Source organism: Numida meleagris, chromosome 8 (assembly GCF_002078875.1).
Source record: "Numida meleagris isolate 19003 breed g44 Domestic line chromosome 8, NumMel1.0, whole genome shotgun sequence".
Lineage (NCBI taxonomy): Eukaryota > Metazoa > Chordata > Aves > Galliformes > Numididae > Numida > Numida meleagris.
Window position 1 is genome coordinate 2,807,727 of NC_034416.1, and position 18,255 is coordinate 2,825,981.

The window sequence follows — 18,255 nt, forward strand, 5'->3', positions numbered from 1 at the left end:
TGCGCTGCCCTGGCAGCGATTCCTCACCCCACTGTCATTCTGCACGCAGTTTATCAACCCCAAACCAACTTTTAGGAAATGCCCTGTGTGATTTCAATATATGAAAAATACTCAATAATTGAACTAGCTTTTTGGCTAATTAGGAGTTGGGGTGGCCATAGATAATGCATTACTGAAATGGCCAGTTCTATAAATAAGCTGATAAAATTCAGAAGTGCCGGAAATCAAATTAATGAAGAATAAAGGCCCAACTGTTCAACTGGCCCCAACATAGCCCCTAAATCTGTGTGAACAAATGGTTATGAGCGAAATCAGCCCATTTGGCTATACAATCTGTGCATTGTGTACTTGCTTTCATTTGCAGTAAATGTGAACAAAAAACATGATATTCTGTATGCAAATCCAAGCTCTAATTCTGTAGCATGTTTACTGGTGTGTAATGGACATTGGTGTGGAGGCCAAGCTTCAGACCAGTTCTTGAAACAGGTGAGCTACAAAACAGTGCCAAAGCCCCTTAGTTTGGATTTCAAAAGGTCCAAAGGTCTCAGGAAGATACTCAGCTTTCTTCTACAGCAGTAGAACTAGAAAAACTCTGGGCTAAGCATTCTCATTCCCAATTTGATTTGGGAGTGACATTTTGTTCAACTGCAAACCTGTCTTCTAAATTCAGTTTTGTAGGTGTGCAAAGATCCAAAGGATTCTTGAGTATTTTAGGGCTTTGTTTATCTGTCCTGACTGCTTCCCTCCTGTTTGAAAATCAAGACAGAGATGGAAAAGGCGTGCTTTCAAATTCCAGGAGAATAAATCAGATTCGATTTATGCTGAGTACAAAGGTAAAAGAGTTGACCACTTTCTAACTAGAACTGTCATTCTCTAGCAGACAGTGCTGTGGTTGAATTGCTCCACATAAAAAGAATGTCTTTAATTTTATTTTTCAGCAGCAGAAAATACTCAAAGAGTTGACCTTAATGGGTCAGGATTTTCTGTTAGTGATTCCCATGAGTCAATCCCGTAGCTGAGTATTCTTGAGAATGATCTTTCTGCCACATGGGAAGTCTCAATTATCGTTTTCAGCACAAGTTAAACAAGCTGCCGTCTGGAGCAGCTTGGAAGTAATAAACTGTGCTGATCTGAGCTCAGATGTATGCATAATCCTACGCAAGCCTCTGGCCTTGGGTGTATGCAAACTGCTTGCTGTATTGTGATGCTCTAGGGACTGTTAAGTGAAGAAACATTTCTTTTTGTACAAAACCCATGTGAGTGATAAATGCCAAAATGACAATAAATATATGTGGATTGTCACATATTCGGGCTTTTGAATGTGCCATTTTCCATGGAAAGCATCAATTACAAGTAGACTGGCAGATTATACAGCTTGGGCAAGGATGTCTGCAATCCCAGCACTGCCACAGAATCAGAAAGGCAAGGCAGAAATCAGTGCAAGCTAAATAAACTTTTGAGAAGTTCTGAGGACTCTTCCTTAGTTGAACCATAACTAACTGCAACGCATTGGAAAAAAACGATCAGATAATTATTAGAGAACAATAATGTTGTTAGGTTGCCTGGGCCATCCACCGAGGGGCTGTCAATCACAGTTGTCATGAAAAGCACAGCATTTAGAGGCTGTCTGTCATAGCTGCTTGTAAAAGCCAAAGGACTTTAGGAATAGTTACGCCTGAATCTAACAAATGCAGAAATAACAAAAGCTCCCGAGTCTCATGCAGACTGATGCTACAGTTTATGAAGAATTTCTTGCAGAAGTTTATCCCTCTATTCATCTGAAACCATCTTATAAAACATTGGAAACTCAGGCTTATTTTTTCAGCTAGCTGCTTTTTTTGTCACTGACTTTTTTTTTTTTTTTTTAAAGGCTTCTTGAATGTGTTAAAGCTGATAACAAAAAGTAACTTTTGTTGCACTCCTTTGCTGTGAAGCAAAAATGTCAGAGTTAGCAAATAGCAGAGAGCTGGTGCTGGAGCCCTTCAGTTTGCTGGGAGTTTCACACATTTCTGCATATCCAAAACTCTGCAGCAAATACCAGCTGGAGACTGTAAAAGGACTTGGGAAATCCTCAACATGGAGGTACTCACCCAGAGATGCTATGAGGTACGGTCCCTAGGAGACTGAGAAAACAGAGAATTGTAGAAGTGCTTGAGTTGGAAGGGACCCTTAAAGGCCACCTGGTCCAACTCCCTGCACTGAGCAGGGGCACCCACAGCTCCATCAGGTGCTCAGAGTCTTGTCCCAGCCCGACCTTGGGTGTCTGCAGGGACAGGGCAGCACCCCCTCTCTGGGCAACCTGTTCATGAAGCCTCATGTCTGTTCACTTTTAACAGAACCCTTGAACATATTGACTTTCCTGATTTAAACCAAAAGAAGGAATAGTTAGATTTTTTTTTTAATTTTTTTTTTTTTAACCAAATGGAAGAGTTTTATAGAGAAAGCAGTTTTCTGATGATATGTTTCCTTCTGTCATCTCCTGGAACACAATCTGCATTTCAAAAAAGGGAAATTCCTGTTCTCTGCAGCCACCCCACGATGTCCTAAGTGTTCTGGGTTGGTTCAGACAGGGAGGGATGCAGAGCCCTACAGCGGATCATGCATTTTATAACTGAAGCTAGGCAGATGCTTGTGCCTGTACATTCAGTGTTTGCAACACTGTTTGAAAACATGTTTGTTACTGAATAAATCATGGCCTTCTGCTTTGTTGAAAGGCTCCTATCTAGGAATCAGCGTCATCCAGTTTCATCCCAGAAGACTGAGGTTTTTCTAGCAGATTTCTTGCTTCACAGGGCCCTGCAGGAGCCTTAACATTGATAACCCTGGCATTATGCCCTGCTAAGGCACAAATTTTTATATGATTCCTTACTCATATTGAGAGCTCCACCTTACCAACACAACATCAGGAGCACATTCCCCAAGAGCTGACACCTTCACTCCATGCCAGCTCTGCTCTTTAAGGTGTCAGCAGCTATTACTGCAGTGATGACAGTGTTCTGTTGTGATGGGCACTTCATTAAGCACAGAGGAACTGAAGGAGGAGAAATAGGAGGAGAAGTTCTGGGCAACCTGCTTTAGGTGTTCCTGCTTGAGCAAAGGGAGATCCCTTAGAATTACAGAATCATTACAGACGGAAAAGACCTCTAAGGTCATCTAGTCCAACCATCCACCTACCACCAGAATTGCCCACTAAACCATCTCCATGGTTCTGGAACACCTCCAGGGACGGTGACCCCACCACCTCCCTGGGAAGCCTGTGCCAATGCATCACCACTCCTTCAGGGAAGGAATGCTTCCTAATACCCAACTTGACCCTCCCCTGGCACAACTTGAGGCCATTCCCTCTCACCTTCCAACATTAACCATTCTGTTTACTCCATGCTCCAAACAGTTCACAGCCTGACTAACCTAAATATATTTCATAAGGATAATAGGTTAACTTGCCCAAAGTCAACTAGTGAGCTCAGAGCCAAACCATCTCTTCGGCATTTGGATCTGGACCACTCCACCTTCCATGGTGATGTGCCCACCTACCGTGGCAATAAGTATCCTCTCAATTGTGCAGCAGCGCAGTTGCACTACTGGAAGCTAATTCAATGATTTCTTAAAACAAATGTTAATAATTAAATTCAAGCCATTAATGAGTTTCTAGAAAAAAAAAGATCAAATTATACTCTTCAAACATGGAATTAGAATTTTGACTAATTAGAAGAAATATGTGGGGCAGTTGCTGAAGTGACAGTTCGGAGATTGTTGTGACAGCATTTGCAGAGATGGGTGCCAGCCAAAGAAGAGAGCTTTTTTAGCATCTCTGGTAGTGCAGTGGTTTCATTTGAAGGCATAAGTACGGTGCATTCTTTGTGAAGTTCATTAGGAAAAGAAAAACAATGAATTCGTGTTCCATGAGGTTGCTGTTTGCACATTTTTATCCTAGCATGGGAGAAGAAAAGGTGTTGGATCCAGAGAGCAGCATGGTGTCTCTCTCTTTTGCTGCTGGCCTAAGAACATGGCCAGTGCAGGGTGGAAAGCAGCTTTTCCAGCCCACGGATGTCACTCAGCAGTCCAGGTTTTTGGTTTTTTTTTTTTTTTCCTGCAAGACATCTCAGAAAGCATAAAAATGTTTAACAAAAATCAAAATCGCCGAACAACGCAACCCTATGCAAAGTAAAATTCTCATCAGGAAATTAGTTTGGGTCAAGTGAACCATTTTGATGCCTTGAAATCTTTGATGTCTTTATGATTCCCAATATGAATTTTTTTTTTGCTTCTGCTATGATAAATAACAAAATGAAAAAAAAAACAACCTCAAGCTTCAGGATTATTGTTGCATTCAAATGGTACAAATTAAACCACCTGTATATTTTTTGCCAGTACTTTCCGTTGAGGAATGCATCAAAATTCTTCCCCCCTCCAAAAAAAAAAAAACCATTCCTGTGTTGGCGTAACACCTTTTTTGGCACAAAAAATGTTTTATGGAACGATTTCCAACCAACTCCAGCAATAAGTATTCTTTTCATTGCATCTTAGCAGTTGCAAGCAAAACAAGTAAACAGGATTGCCAGAATTTATCAGAGGTGTCAAGATAAAGCAGATTCATTTTCTTCAAGCATACGCAAGGCAGCCGTAATGGCCAAAGAGCATATGAGAGAATAAACAATCTCTGCTAGTCGTTAAGAGGGTGTAGCAGAACGGAGCCCTTTCGTGTTTGCAGAAGCCGGCAATTACTTGTTCACACTTCTGCGTTCTCCCTTTGTATTGAGGAGGAAGCCTGGTAAATACATCTTGATACCCGTAAATACAACCCCAATAGCAGCGCATCCTGTTGGACGGGTTCTGAGTGGTTTCGCTCCCGTTGCAGGTGCGCTCTGAGCGGCTGCGAGCTTTCCTGACACTTTGCAGCATCATCCTTGCAGCTGAGGGCACTCCTCCAGCTTGCAGGAACACGTGGTGAGAACATTCACTGGTTATAAGTGTTTTCTGTCTGTAAGCATATGCTGTGGACTATGGAGGTAAGTCACAGTGGCTGTGCGGGGTTTGCATTGGATGGAGCCCGGTGGTACCCTGGGATACAGCCAGCAATGGGAAGGAAAAGGTGCAAAATTCTGTTCTTCCATCACGTAGGAAGACAACGCTCGCCTCTGAATTCTGCCCAAACCTTCTTCCAGGAACACAGCACGTAACAGCAATTTGAGGCAGAGATTTGTGATGGGTGGAAGATAACGCCAGCAGAAGGGCTGAGGGGAAAGAACACACACACACACACACACACACGAAAAAAAAACCCAAAAAACAAAGGAGGATTTCGTCATTCTTCTGGTGAAGTGATGTGAGGGCCATTTGTAGGGGATCCTGATGACACAACTGTGACAGCTCCTGCCTGCCCAGCTCGGGGCGATCCTTAGCACTAAGGCAGAAAGGGGAAGGAGCTCCCTTACAAACTGCTTGGATATAATGAGTGTGTACAGATAAACTTATTGCCTTCCAGCCTGAGCTGTAAATTGGGAAAAAAACTGGCTTGTCAATGACCTTGGCAGGGCCTAGGTAGGGTTTTAGTAGTTCTGCATCTCAGGAAACAGTGCAGAGCTCAGTATTTGTGGAAGCTGGTAAAAGCATCAAAAAATCTCCTTAAAATAAGGGATGGTCCTGGCAAGGAGCAATTCCCCGCTGGTTTGTGGCTGGTATCAGTGAGGCATATTGAAACATGAGGGGAGAACAGGAAGAGACTGAAGTGCCCAGCTGCTGTTCCTCAGAAATCAGGCTGTAGCTCCTAACAAATCAGCACACCTGGGGATGTATGGCTTTGTTTTTGGTAGCTGTGTGAAGGGCATCAGGACAAACATGCTTCGTGCTGTCTGTATTGGTAAAGAGATCTTCTAGATAAGCAAGAAAAGAGGTAGGAATGTATTTTAAAAAGGCTTTCATTTCCTTGTCCAGGCAAATTGTGTAGGAATATAGCCTCGTTCATGGGTAAGTTGTGTGCATTTGACGTTGCTAAGAGCCTCTGTTTTCTGTCTTTAAAAAAAATAGAAATGGTGCAATCAAGTGCCCACTGCTGGGGAAAATGTATCAGGTGGCATAGGCTGGTGGGTTGAAATGGTGCAGTCTTGTCTGCTTGTTCATCAGCCCTCTGTGTTATTGCACTGAGCCTTTTTCATAGAATCACAGAACCATTCAGGTTGGAAAAGACCTCTCAGATCCCCAACCCCAACCCACCCCACCATGCCCATCACCACGTCCCTTGGTGCCACATCCCCATGGCTCTGGAGCACCTCCAGGGATGGTGACCCCACCACTCCCTGGGCAGCGTGTGCCAGTGCATCACCACTCTTTCTGGGAAGTTTTTCCTTTTCTTGGTGAAACTCAAAGGCAGAACTCTAAGATGTGTGGGGTTGTTTTGGTGCCTATCGCTTCTTTTCGCCTTCTGTTTTGTACAAAACTTGTTTGGTTTGCTTATATGGATTATTGCTCTTTGGTTCATGCTAAGTTTCTGTGATGCTCTCTAGATGACAAATAAAAGCTTTCTAGTGAAAGTGAGATCTCTTGGCCCTAGCAAGGAGGGCTCAGATCAGGAGGGCCCCTTCTGCTGTGGGATGCCCCACTGGCAGATTGACATGAGCTGGACAACGCAATGGATGCTCTTCTTCTCCCACTCTGAGTAAATCACACTGTTCTTACCTTTCAGGACTGGACTTTGCTTTTATGGTTTAGGAGAAACGAAGTAAAAAGAACTCGAAATCAAATAGCAGCAAGCGGGAACAGCGTGTACTGTATTTTAATGTTTGTCAGAACTATTTATGAGGTTGTTCAACAAAAATGGGAAGACTGAATTTCCAGCTTTGTGCTATATTTCAGCTGACCTTGTGAAAAAGCTTATTCAACGTTTTCAGCTGCTAATATCCAGGCCCATTTCGTGCTGCTTGGTCTATCTCTGTTTCTCTCCTGGGAGCAATCTGCATGATGTATTCGACTTTGATGTAAACTCTTGCTTTTCTCAGGTCTTGCTTTTTTCATTTATATTATGGTAACGAGCAAACAACCAAATTATCTCCAGTTCTTGGGAACTCAGCCGTGTTCTCCCAGCTCTCCAGCCCTGCCCTCCCAGTTGCACTCCTTTTTGCTGTCACCGCCGCCTCGTGGCTCATTGGCAGCTGGGTGAGACGTGCCCTGTGCTGCAAGCTCTCAAAGGAAGAGGTTTTATTTCATTTGCCACATTGAGAAGCAGAACCAGCTTTGTTCTCAGTGGGCTGCAGCAGCTTGCTGAGGAGGATCAAGGGGAGAAGCGCAGCACCTTGTTTCTGAATGAATCAGCCCGTCTGATTCAGAGCTGAATCTTGCAGTGTTGTGGGGTTTCTGCACTGCAGCATTTGATATTTTTGGGAGAATAAAGCCCTTTTACACCCAGATGACTACAACGGTGCTTTTATCTAGAAAGTACAAAGTATTATGCCTTTCAGTTCTCTAAATGAATGTAATGCTGTAGAGGGCTCAGATGTGAAAAATTTGCTTGGTGCTGTTATGCCTTATGAATCCTCAATGAAGTTACAATCTCTAGATTTTGGTGGTTGCCGTTGTTGTTTTTCTGCTTTCTTTCTCAGATCTGTGCTTGAACAACGTCTGTCCTCCCACACAGCTTTGCTGGGGAAGTGAAAACAAGATTACGTTTTCTTCCTTCCATAATTCTTCCCTTCTGTGCCCAGGGCAGTGTTGCCTTCAGGCTTTGTGGGGCTCAGGCCCCATGATTGGTGAAGTTTTTGTGCCTTAGTAAGGCTCCTATGGCATCCTTTAACCTTAGTAGATCTCTTTGTCCTCAGATGACATGCACTGATACAACTTGTCCAGCAATGAAACAGCTTTAGCACAACATGCCCTTACCTTGCACTTCTCGCTGGCTCAAACAAGGTCTTTGTGTTCAACGTATTTTTTTTATTTTTAGGAAGACAAACTACGGCGAAACTTCTTTGGCTGCATCAATAGTACTGAGGTGAGTTTCTCCAATGTTTTAGAAGTGTTTCGTTTCTAACTTTTTCATCTCAGCAGCTCTCCCAGCTGTACATGCTCTGAGACAGCAGCTACGTTCAAAATCTTCTGTTTTGCTCAGGAACTGCAAACTGGTCCTTCTGCGCTGTGTGTTTAATGGCTGCTGGTTGCCTCTCAGTCCCGTGGTTTGTAACTGCAGCACGGTGCTCACACTTTGGTGAGCATCCTCCTTCCATCATTGCTCCTTCCTGCTGCTGTGTTGCTGATGGATTTTCCCAGGTGTGTTTCTTGGTAGGCTTGGTCTGGAATAATTTTCAGGGACCTCTCTGGTATGTTTTTTGTTTTATTATTTGTTGTTGTTGTTTTTTTTTAATTCTTGCATAGTGTTGCCTAGTAGCACGTCGCCAGCATTATACTGTCTATTGGTGGTCTTGCCCAGAATGGCATTCTCCAGCAGAGAACACAGTCCTGTTTTGTATCAGTTTCTGTGCTGCCTTGGTTTTCTGACACTTCAGTCTTGCACAACAAAGAGTGTGGCTAAGATTTTATTTTTAATGACACTGAGAGGTCTATTAATTTTGGAGCAGAGCATAAAAATGAGTTCTGCCTAAGGAAATCTGGAAACAAGGCTTGGGTCACACTCCCACACAAATTTTTCCTCTTGAGGGTCCAGATGTTCACACAGCTCTGTGTTACAAGGATGGCAGATCGCAGAAGGTTGTTACGCAAGGATCTTGTGTCAATAGGAATGTGTTAGTTTTACCTTTGAGAGTTACTGAGAGAGATTGTTAAAGGGCCTGCAAGCTAAAGTTGTGCGTTCAAGTCCATAAGCACTACTGAATTCCTACTCTTTCTTGTGCAGCCCCCCATAGAATCGTTTGAGTTGGAAGGGACCCTCAAAGGCCATCTGGTTCCACTCCCTTCACTCAACAGGGACACCCACAGCTCCACCAGGTGCTCAGAGCCCATCCAGCCTGACCTTGGGTGTCTGCAAGGATGGGACACCACCACCTCTCTGGGCAACCTATGCTAGCTCCTCACCATCCCTACTGTAAAATACTTATAAAAAACTAATGCTTGTGCCACATCCCCAAGTCTGAAGGTAGCAGCCCCACAGCCTGAGTGCTGTCAGCAAGACACACAGCAGCATCAGTGGGATGGGATGTGCCCCTCTTGACCTCTGTGGATGAAGCTGATTTCAGCCTCGCTCAGTATCCAGTGTTTCTAATTGCTGTTTGTGCTGCTTTCATATCATGAAACTGGCAACTGAGAATTGTGTTTGTTACCCACATTGGCCTTACCGTGCAAATCTTCCTTGAGGGTCAGATGTGTATGGGAGAAAGAAGGTGTCAGTGTAATTTAAAAATTATACCATTAAATTTTTAGCTCATCTACACATGGAAGTCTATTATTGCCTCTTAATTAATGCAACTAGCATAATTGCTTCATTTTCAAGTGCTGCCATTTATCAAAATGTGTTTGTAGTTGTTTCACTGTTGGGTGTAAAGTAACCTAAAATATCAGGCTAGCTGGCCTGGTGCTGCTGCTTCTGGAATAGCCCTGAGATCTTTTATTGGTTGTTGGAGGTTTCATAAAATGAAAAAACAAAAAACAACTGGTAATTGTACCGTCTGGACTCAAGAGGTGTTTGTCTTGTCGTTGCACAGACATACCCAGGCTCGTTGCGTGATGATTCCATGTGCCAGCCTGCTGGTACATTGGGAAGCCTTACCCTGAGCTGGTATGTGCGGGAAATGAGGCCAAATAACGAGAACGAGACCAAAATCCAGACTTCTGGCTTCTGCTTTATGACATACTTTCACCCCTTGTGAGACTGAATTACATTTCTGCTGAACTGGAGTCAGTGGCAAAATTCCCGTTTGCTGATAATGCAGTGCACCAGCATCCAGGTTGAGTTCATGGCAATACCGAAGCTGCTGGAGATGAAAAGTCAGGAGTGATGGACCTGCTCTGTTCTTTCTATGGAGCGTTTTCCTCTTGTGAAGGGCTTGTTCTTACCGGAGGAGCCTGGCTCCTGCTGGAATTCTTCCTTTTTCAGGTGTGCTTTACCCACAGGAATTAAAAAAAAACATGTTTTTCCTCACTTGACAATTGATGGATTTTAAATCCCTTAACTCGGAGCTGTTCACGTGGATATTACCTTGCTGACAAAGGGAAAGAAATTTTGTAATCACTTTCAAGAGAAAACGACTCCATTAGAGTTCAGCTGCCTTTGTTCCAGCTATTAAGATGCAGACGCTACCTGATTCGTGTAGGAATTGTTTTGATAGTTTCCATTATTTTTCTTCAGTCAAGTTTATTAAAATGCAGTTGACCAGCTCCCTCTGATGCTCAGACTCACACAGACTGTGTAGGGAGAGATTGGTCTCCCTGCATCAGCTGCTCACATAGGGATGGTTGTCTTTGGTTTTCAGCATTATTCACAGGTCAAAATGCAGCAGTCATTCACAGGCTGGCTGGAAAACACTGCTGATGTGCCTGTCAAATGTTACCCGGATTTGAGGTAAGCACAGAAGAAGTATTCCTTTAAAAAAGGAAATGGCTGCTTTGAATGATGTTTGAATGATGTCACTTGCTCTTTGCAACGCCAGGCACTTGAGGAGTGCTTTCCTTGCTGCAGTCCCAGCATGCTTCGTGCACCCTTTGGTGAGACTATCTGTACTGTATGAAGTCCTCCATGTGCACATTCGTAAAGAGAATCAGGTTAATACAAATTGTATTGAGTTTCATGGACCCCCTCTACCGTTCACGTCATGCTGGAAGCTGAAGTGTTTTCCATTATGTTTTGTCTCTTTCCCTTCATTTTTCCTGACTCATTTATTGATGTCGTAAATGGCAGCTTGTGTCACTGCAATTTGCTCCCATGGAAATGACTCCTGCACACATGCACGTGGCATCCGACTCCTCGCTCTTCACTCCTTACATAATTCGGGAGCTGTCACAGCTCTACCCCGATGTGCCCATCTGTCTATTCTCTCAGAGTTAATGAACCTTTTTCTTCTTGCCTCAGGCATATTACACACCCTGACTCATTCATAGATGATGTCTATTAAAATAGTCAAACGCTTTAAAAATTAAATGATTTCTCTAAATGAAGAGCCTGCTTCTGATCCCATTGAAGATGTTTCAATGCCATTGGCCATTGTCTAGTACGAGTCAAGGGAGACTACACTGATGTCTATCCAACAAGACAGGTGATTAGGCTTTCTTGTTTAATGGAAGATGTTTAGGATTTACTTTAGTGTAAGAGCTCAGAATCTGTCCCTGGCTCAGTCTGTGAGCAGTAGCAGAAGGCAGATGTTACCTGTTATTAGGGAATGAGGCATCCAGAAGTGGTCAGTGCAGGGAGTTGTTGGCTGTTTGCTTTCAGAGAAGGAGAAAGTATGGAAAAAGCTTGATGTTAATTAATACATTTCTTAAAAGGGTGGAAGGGAATTACAGAAAAAGATCTACAGTTCATTGTGAACTTACTACATCACTCTAAGGATAATTTAATGTGAGTTACAACAGGTGTGAGATAGTAGGATATTACCTGAAGTTATATAACAATAAGAAAAGTAGGAAAAAGCTCAGACTTATACAGTCGTACTCAAAAAATCAATAAAAAATTTAATTAATACTGGAATACATTTTCCCTCGCACAATTTTGAGGGAAGAAAACTCATATAAGATTTTTAGTAGTCAGGTATTTTCTTTTTTTTTTAATTAATAAACCTAACGCTGATCAAACATTGTGATTACTGTCTGCTTTTTCTTCCTCTCCACTGAGAGGGAAGAACCTAGAATAAAAGAAATGAAGCAACTAGAAAATGCAGTTTAAACAAACAAGCTATTACGATTTTTTAAAGTCCAGCTAGTAAGAATTAGTCAAAAGCCATGTGGTTAGAACAAATAATAATTATAAGAAGTATTAAACTGACTATGTTCGTTGCTGACAAGGGAAAGTAGGCTTACAGGATGACTGCATATGTGTATAAGGTTGCATCTGATCAGATGGAGAAGAAAGGGAGAACGTAAAGGGAGTGTAACTTTGGTTTTGGGATTGTGGTCTATGGGAGAAGTGCTGTTGGCCTCTTTGGGTGTATCTGTGGATCAGCCTCTGTGGAGCAAGGCCAGGTGAGTGCTGATGGGAGGGCAGGGCTGCGGGGTCCTCAAGTGCCACCCCATAATGCTGCAGGGGGGGAAGGAGCAGGACGGCAGCTGATGGGGTGCAGCAGAGCTGGATGTTTAATGGTGTAGGAGTGAGGAAGAGTGGATGAAACAAATTGGCACATAGAAAACTATGTAATCATTTAGGTGCTAAAGGCTATTTAGATGATTGATGCAGCTGAAGAAGAAAATGTTCTTTTGTGCAAACACAGAACTTACTGGGAAAGGCACAAGAATACTTGGAATTCAGGAACGCTTTGTGGGAGGCATTGCTGAGCTATTACAGCCCTGTTTGTACCACTCTTCACTATACAGCAGGACTTGTGACTATGACCACACCTCAGTGAAGCCCATGGAAAGAAATGCAGTGGGGAGAAGGGAATGGTGGAGATGATCACTCTCGCTTTGGTGGAGGCACCGTGTGTTGTCCCATGTGCTCTCTGTTTGACCAGGTTGAACAAGCTGAGCTTTCTCCTTTTTTCACCCAAGGTTATTCTTTCGTCCTGCTCTCTCCCAGATGAGTGTAGCCCAACCACGATCTCTTTAGGGGAAGGGAAACATTTAGATATAGCGTTGAGAGACATGGTTCAGTGGGGTTATTGGTGGTAGGTGGATGGTTGGACTGGGTGATCTTGTAGGTCTTTTCCAACCTAGCTAATTCTATGATTCTTTGCCCATCCTCTGAGCTCCTGGGTGTGTGCTGATGCTGGTCTGCATGTTCATGGCTGTAATGCACAGCCATCCCTGGTGCTTGCACAACTTGAAGCATCTCGCTGCTGCGCTGGTTTCATGATGATGGCCAGCTAAGCTCTGCCATCCAGCCCCCAGACCAGCCAGCTTCTCCTGAGTGATGTTCCAGCCTTTCCCGGTGCGAGTGATACATCCCAGTTTTGAATCGTAAGTACATTTAATTTTAATTCCCAAAGTAACTGTTTTACCCGGTCTCACTAAAAAAAAAAAAAAAAATTAAATGGCTCTCAAAGCTTGCCAATCTCAACAAGCAACTTGTTCCCAATCTGGGATTTGGTTTTTCAACCTAATCCATTTTCATCTCTCTGGCGGTTTCACTATCGTGCTGTTAGTCTTTTTCTCTGGAGGACATGCAGTAATTTCCCTGGTGACACCACATCAAATGGTTTAACGAAGTCCGTGTAAATTTTATGTGCTTTTTTTTTTTTTCTAGAAAATGGGGTATTGGAGAACAAGCAAAGAAAATCCCAAGATATCAAACCAGGCCATTATAAAGTACATCTGGGAGACTCATGTTGCATTTTATGGCCCTTTGTGTATAGATCTTCATTTATTTAATTAAAAAGAAAAAACCTGCTCTGAAATGTTGCGTTGTTCAAGTCCAGCATAGAGGTTTATACTTTTGTGGTTCATTTTTGATCTTTAATTGAAGGCATCACACAGATGAGTTCTTTTTACTATTTCTGTCTGATATCCTTTGTCTTTTTTTCCATACCTGTCATTAAGACTTGTCTTTTTTTTTTTACCTACTCTTATTTTTAGGGTTTCCCTTAGTTCTCATGTACCAAAATATCCATCTGTGGTACATTTAGATCAGAGAAGTGCTGTGCTGTCATCCCTTTTCAGGTCCATATGGATCAGCTCTCCAGAACAAAAAAAATATTACAAAAGAGGGGAAAAAAAAGCTGCATTTTTGCAGTTTCCTTTCTGTGTTTTTATGTGTTTCTGTTTTGCTGGAATTTCTTTATGGAATTATTTAAATTATTTATCAGCCTTCGTCCTCTCACATTCCTAGGATCCAGTGAATTACTCATACTTTAAACAGCCACGTTAGAACCCGTATAACCTGAAAAAAAAATAGAGTTCTCCAGTTTGTTAGGGATGATCTTTGTTATAAATATCTTCTGTTTTCCTTTACTTTCGTCTTGCTTGTCTGATACTGTGATTTCTTGGAGAAGCTCGGGCAGCGCTGCCAGCAGGAGGGGTACTCGTGGTACATATTCATGGTGCTGCTTTAGGTAGGAGACCTCTATTAAACATCTGACTGCTTAAAATAAATACCTCTCTGAGCTTTGAATTGGAAGGTTCTGCAGGTTCATGTGCTTTCTGAGAAAATCAATGCAAGGGAGGTGTGTGAAGCGCCGTGGCGGGCAGCAACGTGTTGGTGATTTCAGCAGGCCCCACGCTTCAGGCTGCCTGAGCCTGGGCTCCATATGCAAAAGCAAATGGAAGGCTCTCCTTGGATCATGCATGGCACGTAGGGCAGGGTGTGCCCCAAGTCATTGCATAATAAACCCCTGTTTCTTCGTTAGTAGATGAGCAATGTTACAAAACTGGCGTGATTTTCAGAAGGCACAAAGATTTGGAGCGGAAAGAAAGCTAGAAAACCAGCATCAAACCAGTTCTTGCTTGTTTAAGAAACTGACCTTACTAACAAATAGATGAGTCACCATCGTTCTCCTAAAAATGGGCACATGTTTTACTTTATGGTGTGCGTTCATTCACGACATGACTCACGGTTCTGGCCTTGCAAACACTCATGTGCTTCCTCTCCAGATTGAATGCTTCTATTACTATTGCAAAATATACACAATAATGTAAGGCTGTTGGTTTCATTTTTATTGAATGATTGAATATTTTTATTGAATATGAGGTGTCCTAAAAAACATCATTTCAGACCAAATGACTTCATGATCTTCTAAAAAATATATATTTCTTTGCGTATATTTAAGTGTGTGCTGCCACGTGTGCATACATAACATGCCTTATGCATTTGGCATAGTCTGGGCCTGATCATTCAGTGCCTATAGGAAGGGCTGGCTCAGTGCTGGCATGGAATGCTTTCAGCTATGTGTCAATAAGGAGGAAGCAAAATCCAAATTTTAGCTCAAGATTAAATCTATGCACAGTGGAAAGTGAACATAGCACCCAGTAATGTACCTACACAGGAGATGGAGGGGTGTTCATTTGGTCTTTTTGCAAAGGGTAATTTCAGCTGCTGGGGATGTATTTCTTTTTTTAAAAAAAAAAAAAAAATTACAACAATGTGGGGGGGGAGAAAAAGGAAAAAAGAGCAGCTTGGTATTATATATCCTTATAGAAACTGTGAGTAACTACTTCGTAGTCATGAAGTTAGGACAGCATACGATGAGACTCAGATCTATTCTGCTGTAGTATTTCTGCAAATCTGTCATCACAGAGAGTGGCAGAGCATCTACACCTCCGCCTGAGGTTCTCAGGTGCTCTTCCACCAAGGGAAAATAAAAAATAGGGCTGCTAGTCTGGCTGCTGGAGGGTAGATTAAGATGTCTGCTGTGTGCTTGTATTTCCTTGAAATGTCTGAAGAAGAAATGAAGGCCTTCCTGACTCAGTATGAGGGAAGAGGAGGAAATTAATGCTCTTTGGTTTTGGACAGAATGGTAGTGATTCACTATTATGGCCTTAAAAAATGTAATTAGTTGAACTTGTGTCTAAGAAAATCCATTTTCCGCTTGCTGTGAAAAAACATGAAATATTCTTTTTTCAGTTTGCAAGTAATTTAGTACTTATTTTCTGTGTTGGGATTAAAAACAGGGGCAAGATCTGTGTTTGAGGAGGATTCCCTGAGGCTTTATTAAATGTTTTGTTCTATTTTAAAAATGGATTTATCCCCTGTGCCTACTGGGAAAAAATCCAGGATTTCTTGTGTAACAGGAGAGATGGTTTGGGATATTTCTTTGCAAGGAAAGTTCCTGCCCCAATCAGGTGTTGGTAATGTGAGTTCAATACTTCAGAAAGTATTTAAATGCCTGAAATTAGGCATAGGCACTTCTTTGGACTGCATCTTCCATTAATTTTCAAGGAGGTATCTGCAGAATAATCATTAGGTTTTGATTTTCTTTTCCCACTGGAACGATTGTGAAAGCGTATTACTTTTGCACAAATACTGCTTTCAAAAGACAGGAAGGTTCCCTGTCACTACCAAGAGACTGAAGTGAGAAAGGGCTCTCTCCCATTGCCACTTCTCAGGAAATTCTTGGACCTTGCTTTCCTCAAACCCCTACAGGTAACCAGAGGTTCTGGGCACAGGTGGGGATACTGTATTGCTGTGTGCATCTCCACTATGAGACAGGGGCATGTGCTGCGGTAGGGCCCTAATTCCCTTGTTAGAGAGATGGGGGACCTCATGATTGTACTGTCCCAACCTGGCCACATGGGGAATTAAACAGGGAATAGAGGTTCTCGTCTTATCCTCGGCTTGAGTAGGGATCAGCGTAGGGTGTGTATCCTGGGATAGGGGCTGAAAAGCACGCACAGGTAGGACAATTTTCCTTCAGAAGGATATCCTGATCCAACTGCAGAATAGTTTAGGCTGGAAGTGATCTCTTGGAGCTCTCTTGTTCAACTCCGTGCTTAAGGCAAGGCTAACTTCAAAGCTGGATGAGGCGTCTTTATGGTAACCCCCAGCTGCGTGTCAGCTATCTCCAAGAACAGAGATCCCCAAACCTCTCTGTAACCCAGTTTGTGGCTCTAACACATTCACCGTGATTTTTTTCTTTCTTTAATCTATTTTTTTTCTGATACGTTGTACATAATTTCATTTTGCTGTGCAGCTCTTGGAAGACTCCCACGGTCTTCTCCATAACTAGCTACAGGCAGTGAGTACATCTGTTCTCTGCCTTTTCCTTGGCCTGAAGCAATCCTGATGCTGAACTGAACCCAGTATTTCAGATGCTCCAGCCCCAGTCTTGCTGATGGTCTCGGCTGGACTTGCTGCACTCATACGCTACTTATAAATAGGTCTGCACAGAAATAGTTGTGCACGTTGTGATGCGACAAAACGGAGAAAGATTGGTTGCAAATGCCTAAAAACAGCATTCTGTTGCAATGAAAAATGGAAATGAATTTAGCACCGCTTTAAAAAGAAGAAATAGGTAAAGATGCAAGTGGAAGAGAATATGGAATTAAAGGTGAAGAACGAAGCTTTAAATCTGCCTTCCGGAGCATCAACTGTGTATCCTGTTGTATCATTTAAAATTATTTGCCATTCTGTAGAGATCTTTGTGGAGCTATAACCATTTACACCAGCTGACTCGCTGGCTCACATAACTGTGAACTATGGGCAACTGTTTTCCTGTCAGAAATCGCAGTACTTGCAGTTCAGTGTAATCAACTTCAGATTTATTTTTAACTTTATGGAGATCTAGGATGAACAGAAAAACTTCTGGCTTCAAAATACGTTTGATCTTTAACAATTTGCAGACGTTGATCTGCCTACCAGTGCAACGTGGACGAGGCTCAGAGAATTCTACAGGGCTGATAGCTGTAGGAGGAAAAAATCTGGTTTGCTCACATACGCCCTTTGTGCTGGGCAGTGCTTATTGTCCTTGTGAGGAGGGAAGTGCTGCAAGTCATCACTTTGGATCATCAGGTGCTTCTGGTTTTTTTTTCACCACAATATTCCATGAATTAATGTCAGAGCAGTGCTCCAAAAGTAATGCCTCCTATTTTATGATGTTAGCCCACAGCGCCGTAGGCGGATGTTGGTGGGATGGCAGTCGAGGTGGAACCTTCCCACCAATATTGCATTGCATTTTGTTGCTGCGTGGCAGAATGCAGCAAAAGGGCGGTCTGACAAAATAGCATCTGACATGGAAGTGCAGGTGAAGCAAATGTGACAGGGAACCTTCCTGTCTTTTGAAAGCAGTATTTGTGCAAAAGTAATACGCTTTCACAGTCGTTCCAGTGGGAAAATTAAATTTTTCTCTGTTCAAAAAATGACACCTATTGATGTTTATTGGTGCTTGCGGAATATTTATGGAGCCCCACCAGTGGATGCAGCACAGTGAGGGGTGGGTGGTGCCTTTCAGCAGTGGCAACAGTGGGGCATCTCTGATGGTGCAGATTTTTATGAGCTGGGGAAAATGCACGGCTCATGGTGATGGCAGTGTTGAAAAATAGTGCTCTGTAGCTGAGAATGTGCTCTATCAAACTGTGTTATTCCGCACTTTGTATCTGTTATAGTTTCCAAGGAAAAAAAAGTAGGAGGCATTACTTTTGGAGCAATCCGCATTTTATTCTCCTTTCTGAGTCTGCTGGTTCTTTCCTTCCTTTTCCTTTTCCTTTTCCTTTTCCTTTTCCTTTTCCTTTTCCTTTTCC

At 42.7% G+C, this 18,255-nt stretch overlaps 1 protein-coding gene across 3 annotated transcripts in view; it reads left to right on the top strand.

Moving 5' to 3' along the window:
• Positions 1-18,255, top strand: part of HTR2C (5-hydroxytryptamine receptor 2C) — a 71,301-nt gene that overhangs the window by 14,464 nt on the left and 38,582 nt on the right. For 2 of the 3 annotated variants that reach the window (XM_021406111.1, XM_021406113.1), the window contains exon 2: positions 7,934-7,981. The gene's annotated coding sequence lies outside the window, so the exon portion shown is untranslated. Of the gene's footprint in view, positions 1-4,863; positions 4,948-5,934; positions 5,968-7,933; positions 7,982-18,255 lie in introns of those variants that run through there. The other variant, XM_021406112.1, reaches the window with a different exon arrangement.